At 40.1% G+C, this 15,784-nt stretch overlaps 1 protein-coding gene across 6 annotated transcripts in view; it reads left to right on the forward strand.

Annotated features, from left to right (window-relative positions):
- The window catches only part of LOC138160146 (small ribosomal subunit protein uS14-like), a 104,129-nt gene that overhangs the window by 55,014 nt on the left and 33,331 nt on the right, over positions 1–15,784 (forward strand). Inside the window, exons 2-3 of one of the 6 annotated variants that reach the window (XR_011168100.1) lie at positions 368–525; positions 655–1,450. The exons of the other annotated variants lie outside the window; for them this stretch is intronic. The gene's annotated coding sequence lies outside the window, so the exon portion shown is untranslated. Of the gene's footprint in view, positions 1–367; positions 526–654; positions 1,451–15,784 lie in introns of those variants that run through there. 6 annotated transcript variants of the gene reach the window in all.

Genomic DNA, 15,784 nt, shown 5'->3' on the forward strand with positions numbered 1-15,784 from the left:
GAGAGAGAGAGAGAGAGAGGAGAGAGAGAGAGAGAATGAAAATGAATAATTTTTATTTATTCGGCACATTTGTTGCAATGAAGGCAAACTGGGCTATTTTGTAACCAGGAGGCCACCTAATGGAATTTCCTGTTCTCTCTGACTTTTCTAGATCACATACTGAGGCTTACCACTTAAATCTACTAATTCATTCAATGTTTAGGACAATCAGACTTGATAATTGAAGCTCATCTAGGGGCTTGCCTGAGGTCACAGCCTGTAAGTGCATAAAGCAGGATTTGAACTCGGGTCTTCTTGACTCTAACTCCTACATTCCACAATGATGCATTGCTGCTTAGCTTATTTGTGTTTGTGTTTTTTTTCCTAGACCTAAGATGATGCTCCTTGGTGAAGAAAGCAGAAACAAAATAAGACTCGAGTAGCAAGGAATCAGCTATGGCTCTGGCCCAAACCCACAGGAAGCATTTTATTCTCATCTGTTTGTATCCATACTTGTCAATTTGTAGTAGAGAGATAATCCCCAGGGTAATAAAACTCAATATAAACATCCATATACACTCCAACGATGGGGGGAGAGGAGCAAAATTGCTGACACTGAAACTAATTGTGTGTTGTTTTAATTAATTGTTCCAATTAGTCTCTCTCTTTTTTCAGTTATGCCTTTCCATACCAACGTCAGCTGGGATGTGTCTGGAAATAGAAATTACTCTTAATAGCCAGGTAGTCTTTGATTAAAACTCTTACTATTTGTCATTAGTTTTTTCTAACAATTTCGTTGTGACTACGGGATGCATTTTAAGCAGCATAGATGAGGTCTTGCTCTCATTAAAAAGATCTCTCAGTGCTTGTGCCCATATACTTCCTAAAATTATTTGGCTTAAATAGAAAATAGGAATAAGATCTAGACCTGTGATTTCGTTTGTACAGCAAACTCCTAGATGAGAAAACTCCTTCCACCAACTCCAAGTGAGCCTTTTACCCGCTACTTGTAGTCTTAAAGAGTTGTCTAGTCTAGTGTGGAAATATGTTTAACATGATTGTATATGTATAACCTATATCAGATTGCTTGCTCTCTTGGGTGGGGAGGGAGAAAATTTGGAACTCAAAATCTTATGAAAATGAATGTCTAGGGGCCAAGGTGGCACAGTGAATAGAGCACTGGCCCTGGAGTCAGGAGGAGCTGAGTTCAAATCCAGCCTCAGACACTTGACACCCTTACTAGCCATGTGACCTTGGGCAAGTCACTTAACCCCAATTGCCCTACCTTCCCCCCTCCAAAAAAAAAGAAAGGAAGAAAGAAAGAAAGAAAGAAAGAAAGGAAGGAAGAAAAGAAAAGAAAATGAATGTTGAAAACTATCTTAACCTGTAATTTGTAATTGGGGGAAAAGTAAAATACTATTAAATGCAAAAAAAAAAAGTTGTTAAGAGTAAAGGTGTCAGAACTCCTGCGTATAGCTTAACCTGGTATAATTGGGAAATGATTATCAAAGTAAATAAAAATACTCACTACAACATAGATAATGTTAACTTGTGATTTTCTAAGTCTATATAGGCCCATAGGGAGTCATTTCTATCTGAGTTTGATGCAAGTGGCCTAGAGCATTAAGAGTTTAAATGACTTACCCTAGATCACACAGACAGTTTATATCAGAGGCAGGACAGATGAGGAATCTGAGTCACAGAGATGTTAAGTGACTTGCCCTGGGCTACATAGCTAGTAAGTGCCTAACACAAGATGTGAAGTTGGGCTTTTCCAGCTGCAAGTTAGCCTTCTACCCTCTATGTCACCTAGCTCCCTCAGGTTAGTTTAGTTTTCGATATTATGCATTGCAGGCATTAATACATTTTTTCCTTTAAAAACCATTCAAATGACAAACCTTAACTCAATGAGTTTGTTTGACTACTTTGATAGTAAGAAGGATCTGTGATCTCATTGATGTGGATATTGCATTCAACTTTTTTTTTTTTAAATAAGTATTTTGTTCAGTCATTTCGCTCATGGCCAACTCTTCCTGACTTTCATCATCTTTTTTATTTTTGTGGCCCCATTTAGTGTTTTCTTGACAAAGAGAGTGGAGTGGTTTGCCATTTCCCTTTCCAAGTATAACATATAAAAAATTTGCTCTCAGGAAATGATGTGATATGGAATAATTCATCTTGTGATCATTGTTCAATCAATATTTTGATTCTTATGACTATATTAAGCATTAGAGAATAGAATTGCATTTAATGGGATTCTAATAGTAACACATACTAGTGTGATGTTCACGAACCAACAAGAGTTTTTGGAGTACCTACACTGTGAATTGTGTTGAGTATTGTGGGTGGTATGAAAATGTCAGATGATCCCTGCCTCCGACAGTCTTGCCATTTTGCTGTAGGCTTGACATTCATATGGGAAACAACTAGAGAGTAAGACCATAAGCTGCATTTCCTGACTTGGCACTTAATAAGGACAAAAGGAGTCCAGAGAAGAAAGAGGTTATGACATCAGGAATAACAGCTTTGTGGAGGTGGTGAGACGTGAGCTGAGTCTTCAATGACATTCCTATTAGGTGAAACAGAATGAACAAATAGTAGGAAAAGAATACCTTCTCAAAAAAGAATACCTAGCATCCTACAACTTTACCTAAGGGTGACTTGAGAATTCATCTAAAATTCAACATAATAGCACAAGCAGGTATTAGGGAACAGTCTCCATGTTTTTAAAGCTACCTTTAAAACCATTTGATTTCGTGGTATTTTTTATATAGCACTTTACTCATTTACTGTTGCTGGTCTATAAACTAGAGATGTGTTAGAAATGTACCATAGAGATGACCCTGTCACTCACTGTGAACAGGCTTTCTTTTTGTTTCACCTGCCATGAGTAGGCAGTCAAATGAAAGCTGTCCAGGGAATGACAGTCCAAAAATGTATGCGAGCAGATATGTCTATTGAAAAATGACACAGAAACATGGCAAATGTATTCACTGAACAAGGATGTTACTGTGTAATGGGCAGATGGTATTATCTGAAACGAGTTAGGTCTGTGCCATGGTCCAGATGTTTCCTAGGTCTGTGAATGGTGAAACTCATCTTTTGGACACTCTGTGGACTCTCATTCTTTGTTCATTTGACAGGTATTCATGAAGTGTCTTCAGGGCGCTCGCTATACTAGAAACTGGGATATAAAATAAAGTAAGATACAGTGCTTATCCCCTAGGAGTTTATATTCTAGGAGAGATGACACAGAGGTTTATCATACAAATTAGAATGTGATGAACACATAAAAAAGATGCAAAGAAAATATTACCAGATATATGAGGAGAGAAAGAGTATTTCCAACTTGGGAACATGAATGGAAGAGTAGACCTGAACTGCATCTGAAAGAAAAGTTTCTATTTCAATAGGTGAAGATGAATGGCTAGGGAAAATGGGAGTAGGAGTTAAGGCCCAGTGGATACAGACAGAGCCACATTGGTGAGAAGACAGGATTAGATCTGGGAAAAGTAGCCAGAGGATTGAAGGAGGGAATTTAGAAATCATCTAATTGGGGACTTGTTTTTTCTTTTGTATTAAGGACCCCTCTGGTAGTGTGGTGAAACTTACAAGACTGTTCTCTAAATAATGTTTTTATTGCATGAAATTTAAGAAAAAAAGAATTACAAAGTGTAGCAGCAAGCACCCCAGTGTCCTCAGGGTGTCTGCCAACACAGGTTCTTAGATCTGCTTTGTTAAAGGAAAGCAACTCAAAATGGGTTAACAAGCTTACTTTAATCAGTCAGATATGTATCCTTCACCTAGTTCAGGAGAAAAAGGTCAGCACCATGAACTTCAGAATATACAGACAGAATTATCAAGACAGAAACAGATCAAGTAGACAGATTTCCAAACTGTCCAACCATTACATCCATACCCAATCAACATCTGGGTTTCAACATCTGGGTTTTTCAAAGCTGGGGGACTCTGGACAACAGCTTCCCAGAATCCATATATAGCCTTCTCCTGGCTCAGAGAATGTAACAACCTTTTGGACCCACTGGCCAATCAAAAAGTATCTACTGAAAAACAAGCCTCCTACCCCAGGCTCCAGGTGCACTTTAGCCTGGGGGCAGGGAAGATCTTTAAATTTACATTCCCATTACACAAAGGAAGCCAATTGTTTTGAAAAAGTTATCAAACAGTGAGTAAGAGCACTGGCTCCAGTGCCGGGATGACCTGGGGATCAAATTCGGGCTCAGATACTTAGCATCACACCTGGAAATAACTGGCTGTGTAACCTTGAGCAAGTTACTTAACCCCGATTGCTTTAAAAAAAAAAGTTATCAAAATTAAAAAAAAAGTTCCTGGGTTAAGAACCTCTGAGCCTAGTTTAACCTTATCTATTTTATAGAGGAAGAAATCTAGACCAAGAGTTTGAGTGACTTGTCCAAGACCACATAACCCCTAAGTAATAAGTTCTAGAGGTTCAAGGTTCAGATCTTGTGACTCCCAATTCAGGGCTATTCTGTATTGTTTCAAGTTCAGATTGGTTGGGACACAGAGTTGGATGAGGGTGTGAGTTAGAAAGGCAGAATGGAGCCAGATATTGGAAGCCTTTTATTGTTACCTAAGAAGTTCATATTTTATTTGACAAGTAATTGGGTGTTATTGAAGATTTTTGTTTGCTGGTTTTTTAATAGAGGAACAACAGAAATAGGACAATTAGAAGAAAGGAATGATGGCGGGCATATTAGTTAAGAGGCTTTTACAAGGACTGAAGGAAAGAGAAAAAGCATACAGAGACAAGGTAGGTACAAGTGCACAAGGAAAGTGACAGAACTGTTGGGACCTAGCAAATGATTTTATATATAGACCAAGAAAGAGGGAAGAGTCCAGGGTGATGTTCATTTTTTAAGACAATGGTGCAGTTAATCACAGGAATTTTTTATTAAAGTTAGGAGGAAAGGTAGAGAGTAATTAGACACCTCCTTGTCACCAGAGTACCTCATACTTTCTGAATAAATCACATCTCAGGGTACTGAAAGCAGATATGATGGCTGAGTTCCTGTTGAACTTTGATGGATCTTAGCAGATTCTAGAACAGTTATTAAAAGGATAGTTTGTGAGCCTATTTGTGAGGGAAACAGGAGTCATTAAAAGCCAACATGTCTTCATTAAGAACAACAGCTCATGCCAAATTAATTTTATTTCCTTCATTGATGAGATAACTGGGGTGTAAGTTGAGGGGGGAGAAAGGAATACTGTGGATTTAAACAAAGCAATGATCAAGGTATAGCATGCTAACCATGTGGACAAGATAGAGAAATGGAGGCTAGATGTTAGTACAGTGAGATAGATTCAGAGCTAATTGTATGACAACCGAAAGAACAGTAATTAAGGGAAAGGAGGTCTTTAGTAGAGTGCGCCAGGGATATGTTCTCGGCTTTGTGCAGTTCAACATTTTTGACAGTGACTTGGATCAGAGCCAAGATGGGATACTTGACAGATTTGTAGATGACATGAAATTGAAGGGGAGAGCTAATACATTGGATGAAAGAACCACAGAAAGATCTCAACAGGTTAGATGATAGACTGAATCCAAAAACATGAAATGATGTTAATAGGGGTAGACATAAAATTCCACATGTGTGGGGTAGATTTTTCTCAGACCCTATTCAGGATGGAAGAGCCTTTGTTAAGAACAATTTTTTTTGGTGGGGGGGAAAGTATTTGAAAGTTTTTCTGGACAACAAACTCAATGTGAACCAACAATGTGATGTGGCAATGGGGTTGAATGGGGAGGAGAAGGGGGACAGAGTGATGGAGGGAAGGGGAGGGATAAAGCTCTCCTGTGAGGTGTGGTATCTAGAATGAAGAATGGAGAATTCTGACAGCAGTAGCCCTGGCTACTAGAGCACCTCTGGGGTGCTACATTCAGTTTTAGGTGTCAAGTTTTAGAAGGAACATAGAGTAGCTAGAATACATCCAGAAGGCTGCACTCAGGAGGCCTGGAAAATGTAATACAAGGACTAGATAGAGCAACTAGAGATTAGGTTTAGCCTGAAGAAGAGAAAGCTTGGGGCCAGTGAGGAATCATGATCTGAAGGACAGAGGAAAGATTAGGCTTACTTTGCTTAGGTAATAGTAGCTAACATTTATACAAGGTGTCTTGGTGCATTTAAAAGCTATTGTAAAGCTTAAAAATTTCAGGCTGTTAAAGCTTTAACACACACTATGACTTTTGGACACCCTGTATAATGTTACTGCTTGCAAAGTGCTATATATGTATTGTATTCTTTGATCCTCATAAAAACCCTGTGTATGTAGGTGTTACTATTATTACCCCATCATATGGGTGAGGAAAATGAGCCCCAAGAGAGGTCAGATAACTTGCTCAGGTGCGCAGAGTTACTAAGCATCTGAGTAGGATTTGAACTCAGGTAATTCCTAATTCCAGCTCCCTCTGCCCCCCAGCTACTCCAAGTTGGTGGAAGGAGGAACAATGGCTGGGTATTGTAGTGAGGCAGATTTAATCTTTGTGTGTGGAAAAAGGTATTAACAATTTGAGCTGCCCAGACATAGAATGGAATGCTTTGGGGAGGTGTTGGGTTCCGCCTCACTGGAACCACAGCAGGACAGCTATATCTACTCGTGATTATTGTAGCAAGTATTCTTGTTCAGGTATAGGTTAGGCTGAAAACACTTTGATGTCTTCTCCAGCTCTTAAATTCTGTGTTCATTAGGTGCCATTCTCAACTGAATTCCTGTTAAATGTGATTTATGGGCCGGAAGCAGATAGAAGTGGGAGATCTATAGAAGCCATGTGGAAAGAGTCAGTCAATAAACATTTTTTTTTGCTTTTTGGAGGGCAATTGGGGTTAAGTGACTTGCCCAAGGTCACACAGCTAGTTTTTGTATTAAGTGTCTGAGGCCAGATTTGAACTTAGGTCCTCCTGACTCCAGGGCTGGTGTTCTATTCACTCTACCACCTAGCTGCCCCAATAAATATTTATTAAGTGACTTCTGTGAATAAGGGCAGTGGACAGAGTGTTGGCCCTGGAGTTAGGAAGACCTGAGTTCAAATTTGACCTCAGACACTCATGACCTGTGTGACTCTGGGCAAGTCCTACTCAATTAACTTCACATCCCTAAAAAATAAACCAGGCTGTTCTTAACCTATTGATTCCTTGTGTTTTTTTTTTTCATTTTTCAAATGCTTTATTTAACTTCTGATTTACATCATCCATTTCTGCCAGATTTTGAGTTACAAATTTTCTCCCCATTTTTCCCCTACCCACCGCCCCAAAATAGCAGTCCTACAGGATATCCCCTCCTCCAATCTGCTATCTCCCATATTTTCTCCCATACCCCTTTTGACTTTTCCAGTAGGGCATGGTGGATCTCTATGCCCTAGTGTATCTTATTTCCCAATTAAATGTGTAAAATAGTATTAATAATAGTACATATATATAATATATAATAGTATTAATAATAGTATATATATATATATATATTTAAACATTTGATTTTAAAACTTTGAATTCCAGATTCATTCCCTTCCTCCCTTGTCACCCACCCTTCCTGGGAAGATAAGCAGTTAAATATATGTTGTACATGTGTAGCTAATGCAAAACATTAATATAATAGATATATTGTAAAAGACTGACTATATTTCCCTCCCTCCTGTCCCACCTCCCACTTGTTCTATTCTCTACTTTGATCCTGTACATTTTCAAAAGTGGGTGCTTCCAATTTCCCTCCCCCCCAGCCTTCCCTCCCTTCTATCATCCCTCTTCTCATCCTCTTCCCCCCTACTCTCCTGTAGGGTGAGATACCCTATTTAGTGTGTATTTCATTCCGTCCTCAAGCCAAATTCAGTGGGAATAAGGTTTACCCATTCCCTTTTGCCTTCCTGTTCTTCCCCTCAATTGTGACCATTTTCCCTTGACTCTTCTATATGAGATAGTTTACCCCATTCTGTCTCTCTCCATCTCCTCTCATTATATTCCTCTCTCACCTCTTAATTTCACCTTTTAAGTATCATCCTTTCCTATTAACTTGGTCCTGTGCCCTTTATCTATATATACCTGTAAACATATATACACACATTCACATATGTATTCATATGCCCATATACCCTCATATATGTGTGTGTATATATATATACATATATATATATATTCTCTTCAACTCTTTTCATACTGAGAAAAGCTTCATTAGTTACAATTATTATTATTCCATGTAGGAATGTTAATAGTTCAACTTTGATAAGTTCCTTATGATTTCTTTTCCCTGTTGACCTCATGCTTCTCTTGCTTCTTGTATCTGAAGGTCAAATTTTCTATTTAACTCTGGTTTTTTCATCAAGAATGCTTGAAAGTCCTCTATTCCACCAAATGACCATATTTTCCCCTAAAACACGATACTCAGTTTTGCTGGGTAGGTGACTCTTGGTTTTAATCCCAGCTCCTTTGACCTCCAGAATATCACATTCCAAGCCCTTCGATCCCTCAGTGTAGAAGCTGCCAGATCCTGGGTTAACCTGATTGTGTTTCTACAATATTCAAATTGTTTCTTCCTGGCTGCTTGTAATATTCTCTCCTTGATCTGGGAATTTAGGAACGTGGCTATAATATTCCTAGGAGTTTTCTTTTTGGGATCCTTTTCAGGAGGTGATCAGTGGATTCTTTCAACCTCTATTTTGCCCCCTGGTTCTAAAACATCAGGGCACTTTTCCTTGAGGATTTCTTGGAGAATGATTTCTAGGTTCTTTCTTTGATCATGGCTTTCAAGTAGTCCAATAATTTTTAAATTATCTCTCCTGGATCTATTTTCCAGGTCAGTGGTTTTTCCCATAAGATATTTCACATTGCCTTCTATTCTTTCATTTGTTTGGATCTGTTTAACAGCATCTTGATTTCTCATAAAGTCATTAGCTTCCATTTGCTCCAATCTAATTCTGAAGCAATGATTCTCCTCAGTGAGCTTTTGAGATTCTTTTTCCATCTGGCAAATTCAGCTTTTTAAGGCATTCTTCTCCTCATTGCCTTTTTGAGCCTCTTTTGCCATTTGAGTTAGTCTATTTTTTAAGCTGTGATTTTCCTCAGTCAGGCTGTTGACTCTCATTTCATAATTTTCTTGCATTGTTCTCATTTCTCTTCCCAATTTTTCTTCCACTTCTTTTATCTGCTTCTTAAGGTCCTCTATGGCCTGTAACCAGCTTGTATTTTCCTTTGAAGCTTTTGGTGCAGGAGTTCTGACTTCACTGTCTTCCTCCTGTTCCATGCTTTGCTACTTTTTGTCCCCAAAATAGGAGTCTAATGTTGGAATCTTCTGTCTGCTTTGTTTCCTTTGCCTGGTCATGTCGCCCCTCAGTCACTTAACTTTTGGGCTTTTTGCCACAACAGGACTCTGCCACCAGACAGGGGAGCTTTGTCCCAAATGTTGGGGTTTTCTCAGCCGCCAGAGGTATTAGATGGGTGCCCTCTCTGAAGCTTCCACACACTCTGGCAAGTTGGACACACACCCCAGGACCTCCACACTAGACTGCAATCCAGATCCAAGTAGGTTAAAGCAAGAGCGATTACCCCTCAGACTGGTTGCTTGGTCCCCTTACACTCTTCAGTCCAGTGACTGAAGCTGCCACATGGCTGTAGCTGTAGGGCTGAGGCTCCTCAGCAGCAAGCCAACACACTCCCAACTACTGGGTCTCAAAGTCCACACTGCACTGACCTCTCATTTTGTCCTTTGCATCTATGTGTTGATAATTCTGGAGACAGCCACAGCTGCTGCTGATCTGAAGTCCCTCCAGGTAGAGGCTGGTCAGGCTCGCCCTGGGGCTAAAAACTCAGTGTGGAACTGGGCTGGGCTCCCAGAGCTTTGCTACCAGCCTGCTGGGCTGTCCTCAGTGGGAGGTTAGCTTCTCTGTGTCATTTTGTGGGTTCTGCAGCTCCGAAGTTTGTTCAGAGTCCCCTTTTATATGAATTGGGGAAGGTGGAAGCTGGAGCTGCACAGAGGACCTGCTTCTACTCCACCATCTTTAAATGTTGTTTTTTTTTTTTAATGCTATTGACTGCTTGTAACTACTGTTCTAACTCTATTCATAATGACGTAGTAAATAGAGTCCTGGACTTGAACCCAGGAAGACCTGTGTTCAAATCCTGACTAAACCACTTATTAACTGTTACTTATTAGCTGTGACACTGGGCAAGTTGTTTAATCTGACCTCTAAATAAAGGTTTGACTGACATAATGGATAGAGCACTCACCCTGAAGTCATAAGGATCTGAGTTCAAATCTGGCCTCAGACACTTTACTAGCTGTGTGACCCTGAGCAAGTTACTTAACCCCAATTGCCTCCAAAAAAAAAATATGAGAGTTTGATCTCAATGACCTCTAGAGTCCTTTCTAGCTCTAAACCTTTGATCTGGGCACTGACAGTTCCAGGAACAATCCTCTACATGGGCCTACACCAGCTGTCCTCAGCACTCCCTCATTTTGCAGCTTCTTCCGTCTGACTTCCATTCCTACCCCCTCTCCAAGATCCCCTCCTGCTACTTCCTTATCCCAACATTCTATGGTTTCTTTCGCTGACCCTTTGCCCTTATCGCAGAATGGGACACTGCCAGCTGCCTCTTTCCTTCTTGATTCCATCAGATTGTGTGAGCTTGAAAGGGCAGAGACATTTTTATGCCTCTTTTGTATCCCTGGTTCTTAGCACAGTGCTTGGCATTGTTGCTGTTGTTCAGTCATTTCAATCATGTCTCACTCTTCATGATCCTGTCTCGAGTTTTCTTGGCAGAGATACTGGGGTGTTTTGCCATTTCCTTCACCTTATTTTACATGATGACAAACTGAGGCAAACAGAGTTAAGTGACTTGCCCAGGGTCACATAGCTAGTAAATGTCTGAGGTTAGATTTGAACTCAGGAAGCTGAGTCTTCCTGTCTTTTATCCACTGTGCCACCTAGGTACCCCTATCATTGAGAAATGACATCATATTTTAAATGTCAGTTAGCATTTATTAAGTGCCTGAGAATATAAAGACAAAAGATAGTTTCTGCCCTCAAAGAGTTCACAGTCAAGCGGGATAGACAATATGCAAACAACTACATACAAACAAGAAATAGAATGAATAGGAAATGACCCACAGAGGGAAGACTCTAGAATTAAGGTTGTTGGGAAAGGTTTCTTGTAGGAGTTGAGATTGTACTGGAGGTTTGAAGCCAGAGAAGTAGAGAGATGAAGATGAAGAGGGAGAGTGTTCAGGCATGAAGGGATAGCCTGTGAGAGTGAGTACTGAGGAGGGCTGTGTGTGCTCAGCAGAATGGCTGCAGCAGAGTAAGGGGGAAGCCGACTGGAAAGGCAGAGGATTTTATACTTGAACCTGGAACAATAAGGAGCTACTGGAGTTTATTTAATTGGAGGGTGACATGGTCAGATCTGTGCTTTAGGAAGATCAATTTGACAGCTAATGTGGATGAGGACTGGCATGGGAAGAGTCTTGAAGTAAGGAGATCGCAATCGTTCAAATGAGAGATGATGAGGAATTGTATTAGGGTGGTGAGAGAGAGAGACAGAGAGACAGAGAGAAATAGAGAAACAGAGACACAGACACAGAGAGAGAGAGAGAGAGAGAGAGAGAGAGAGAGAGAGAGAGAGAAGGGGGTCTGAAAGAGAAATATCCCTTATTTGCTGAGATTTGAAGGAAGTATGAGAAGTTTTAATGAAGAAATAGAATTGTTCTTTGGCTCTGGGAGAGGATCAGAAGAGATGAGAAAGCTTATGTCTATTTACCTTTCTTCCTAAAATGTGTCAGGCATGTCATCTGATGATGCTTATGACCATGTCATTTTCCCCCTTCTCCATCCATTTAGTATCTAGTGGCTTCTGGAGCCTCTAATATCACCTCCAAGATCAAATCCTCTGTTTGATATTCAAAGCACCGGCCGCCCCCCTCTAACTTTTCCAGCCCTCTCTCATCTCATACTTTGCTATATCTGTGTTCCTGTGGTACTGCCTTGCTGCTCTTTGTACACACACACACACCACACACACATACACACACTACACACACATACACACACCACAATCACACACATACACACCACACACACACACACACACCCTGTTTTCCAATCCTGGACATTTTTATTGTCCATCCCTGGAATTTTTTCTTTCCTTGCCTCTGCCTCCTGACTTCCCCAGCTAAAATCCTACCTTCTAAGTCAATCTATGCATAAGGAAGATTATTTCATCACAATGAATGGAATAAGCCTTTATTAAGTGCCTACTCTGTGATAGGCTTTGTGTCAAACACTTTACAATTTTAACTCATTTCATCCTCATGACAATCCTGGGAGTTAGGTGCTATTATTATCCTCATTTTACAGAGGAGGAAACTGAGACAGAGGTTAAATGCTTTGTACAGGGTCAAACATCTAGTTAAGTGTTTGAATTCAGGTCATCCTGACTCTGGGTTCATGGTCTCTCCACTGTGTCACCTAGCTGGGTCAGAGAGAATGAGAAACGAGAGTTGGGAAGAACTACTAAGAACTTTATTTCAACAGTTCAGGCAGGTGACAAGGAGGGCTTATAGGAAGGTCATGACAGTGGAAAGGGAGAGACAGAGATGCACTGCATAGTTAAAATCTACTGAATCTGCTAGCTGGGTCCAAAGGCTGAGGAAGAAGATTGAAGCAAAAAAACGGAAAATTATTAAAATAGGAGAAAGGAGATTGACTCTGCCATGAGAATGAGTCAGGAGGAAGAACAAGGTTAGGGGGAAATTATGTTAACTTCACTTTAATAAATGGTGAGTTTTGATGGTGGTGTTTCCAGGTGGAGATGCCACGTAGGCAACCAGAAATGGATGTCTGTAGCTAAGAAGGGAGGTTGTTGCTGAGATATAGATTTGAAAGTCATAGAGGTAGCAACTGAAATCACAGGAGAGTTGATGTCAGAGATGTTGCCATGCTGAAATAGAGGTGTGGTTGAATTTAGATAGCATGGTGCTAAATGTGGCATAAATATATACATGATGTGATAAATGACCTCTCAGGAGATATTTATTTTTCCAAAGACATAATTAAGCCTAGATACCTAGCCATTTTATCTGAAATTTTATCTGTGTGTGTGCTGTTTCATCAGGTATCCCTATTCTGCTAACTATTCTAACCACTAATCATAACACCATCTGCTTAGAGTCATAGAAAAACAGCATGGTGTCACTCTAAGAGCTTTCAGTTTCCTCTACCAGGAACGAATGTTCAAATTGGGTGAGGTAGTGTATTTACTTTAAAACCAATAAACTTTATTGCTTCATGTTTTTCTCAACACATGATATTATAAATAGGTTTTTAATTATCAAAATGCTTAGTACATGCAGGGTTCTGTGTGAAGGCCATAGGGAATACAAAGAGGAAAAAAAGCTGAAGTCTTGGCCTCTTTTTTTCCCAAAGGGTTTTTCTCAGAGCCATAAGTAGGAAATTTTTTGCACATGAGAAAAGAAGGCTTTAATAAATAAGCCCTACTGTGGGGCAAGGGGCAGAAAGCAAGGGAGACACCAGGGATACAGGTACAAGCAGGGGAAAGATAATCACCCAGGTGCTTCCAATCCAACAAGCATTAATTAATCATCTGCTCTGTGCTAGGCACTGCCCTTCATAACCCAGCCTATTTCTATTTCTCCAGCCTTTTTATGCATGACTCACCACACATTCTGCTATTCATGATACTTGTCCTTTTTGCTGTTTTACACACACACACACACACACACACACACATATCCCATTCCCCAGTTCTGTGCCTTTGTCCTGGCTGTTCTCTCCCAGTCCCCTCCCCCCCACCCTGCCCCAAGCCTGGCATGCCTAGACAACTCACCTCTGTCCTCTCCGTTCTACTGGTTTCCTTCAAGATTGGACTCAAATTCTTCCTTCTTCAGGGAGCCTTTCCAACTCCCCACATTTCCTTCTATTGACTGTAGATCTTGAATTTACCTAGTTATTTACATCTCTCTACCATTAGGAAGTGATTTCCTTGAAGGCAGGGACTTTGTTTTTTAATGTTCGTATCCTTCCTGCCAAGTGCCTTGCACATAGTACCTGCTTAATAAATGTTCGTTGATTGACCTAGGGGAACAGGGTTTGAGGAAGGGATAAAATAGGCAAACAGATAAGTAAAAACACAATAATGTGAAGTTCTGTGATTTCATCAATTATGAGAAGTCCTACCAACACTTACCATGCTTTCTCTATACTTCAGTGGTTTGTGAGGTGGGGTTGCTTTTTTCTTTGTTTATTTGTTTTTGTCTTTTTTTCTTTTTACCAAGCATCACTCACTAGGTGCCTTTTTAATAATGAGCATCTCTGAATCTGACTTAGCTGGTCCTTACATAAAAGACATTTGCGTTCCCACGGTATGTTCTCTGAGAACTCAAGATCATTTGCACCTTATGAGACATTGGAATAGGAAGGGGCTAATGAACTGAGAGGAAGAGGTTTACTATTAAATCTATAGGGCTAAGAGGTCCCTGAGACCTTACTGGTTCTTTCCTTACCACCTTCCCCTACTCTCCTCGGCCCCAACCCCCAGTTAATCTTTCTGACTATGCATATTTTCATTGTTGCTCACTTCAGCATCTCTGATTATCTCTTATTTTGCCAGCTTTGCTTTACTCCCCCCCCCCAAACGATTAAGTATAGATTTCAAAATAATCCATTATGACACAAAGGAAAAATGACTAGTAATAAGTTCTATAGAATGAGACTTCTCAGGAGCTCATTCTGAGAACGTGTCATGGCAAAACCTGCCAGCTTAGCTCTGACCTACTACCATATAAGTGGCTTAAATCTATTCAGAATGAAGGAGACACATTAATGAGCTCTTCCTCTGCATCTAAAGCCTTTATACATAAGCCCTGGCTTTTGGCCAAGCTTGGTCACCATGACCACACACACAAACTCAAACACTGCACAGCTGTACGTTTTTTCTCTTTACCTACCACAACTCATAAAACCTGATGCGCTTGAAAATAAAGCATTAGAAATGCTCACCTCCTGTCAGTCTTTATAATGCAGTGGTCGGTGCTACTCCTCCAATAATCCAAGGACTGATAGGATCAAAGCTTTAGAACTGATGAGTCTAAACTGCTCATTTCATAGTTGAGAACCAAGGCTTGAAATATTAAGTAACTTCTTCAGGATCAGTCAGCTAGTGTCTGAGGTGGGATTCGAATCCAGGTTTTCCTGACTCCAAATCCCACGCACTATCTTTTTGAGCTTATGCTTCCATTTCATTGCTTTTGAGACCTCCATATGATGGTAATACATTAGAGTAAGACTTTAGATTGTTTTAGACCTGACAGTAGTCTACGGTTGCAAATCTGCATTGGTTGAAGAAGTTTCTTGACTGAGAACTCTTGGCATAGTGGACAGGGCATTGACCTTGTAACTAGTAAGGTACAAGTTCAAATCTTCCTTAATATATTTGCTAGCTATGTGACTCTGGGCAAGTAATTTAATCTCTCTGGGCCTCAGTTTCCTCATCTGTTAAAGGAAGAGATGGGGCTTGATGGACTTTTATGGTTCCCTGTTCTAAATCTGTGATCTCTAAACCAATGAAATCACAAGTCTGATTAAAAAAAATGCCTTGGTCTTCTTCTTACTGATGATGGTGGGAGGGATAAAAAAAATATCATCATAGATAACAGAATTTTGCAGAAACCATCCACATTTACTACTAGTTAAGTGTCAAATACTTCCCCCATTAACCTTACTATGAAGGCTATCAGCAAGGAGCTAATTGCCTGTTACTTTTCTCTT

Source organism: Petaurus breviceps, unplaced genomic scaffold, assembly GCF_028583685.1.
Source record: "Petaurus breviceps papuanus isolate PSGF00001 unplaced genomic scaffold, PetGlider_PUasm1.0 118, whole genome shotgun sequence".
In the NCBI taxonomy this organism is placed as follows: domain Eukaryota; kingdom Metazoa; phylum Chordata; class Mammalia; order Diprotodontia; family Petauridae; genus Petaurus; species Petaurus breviceps.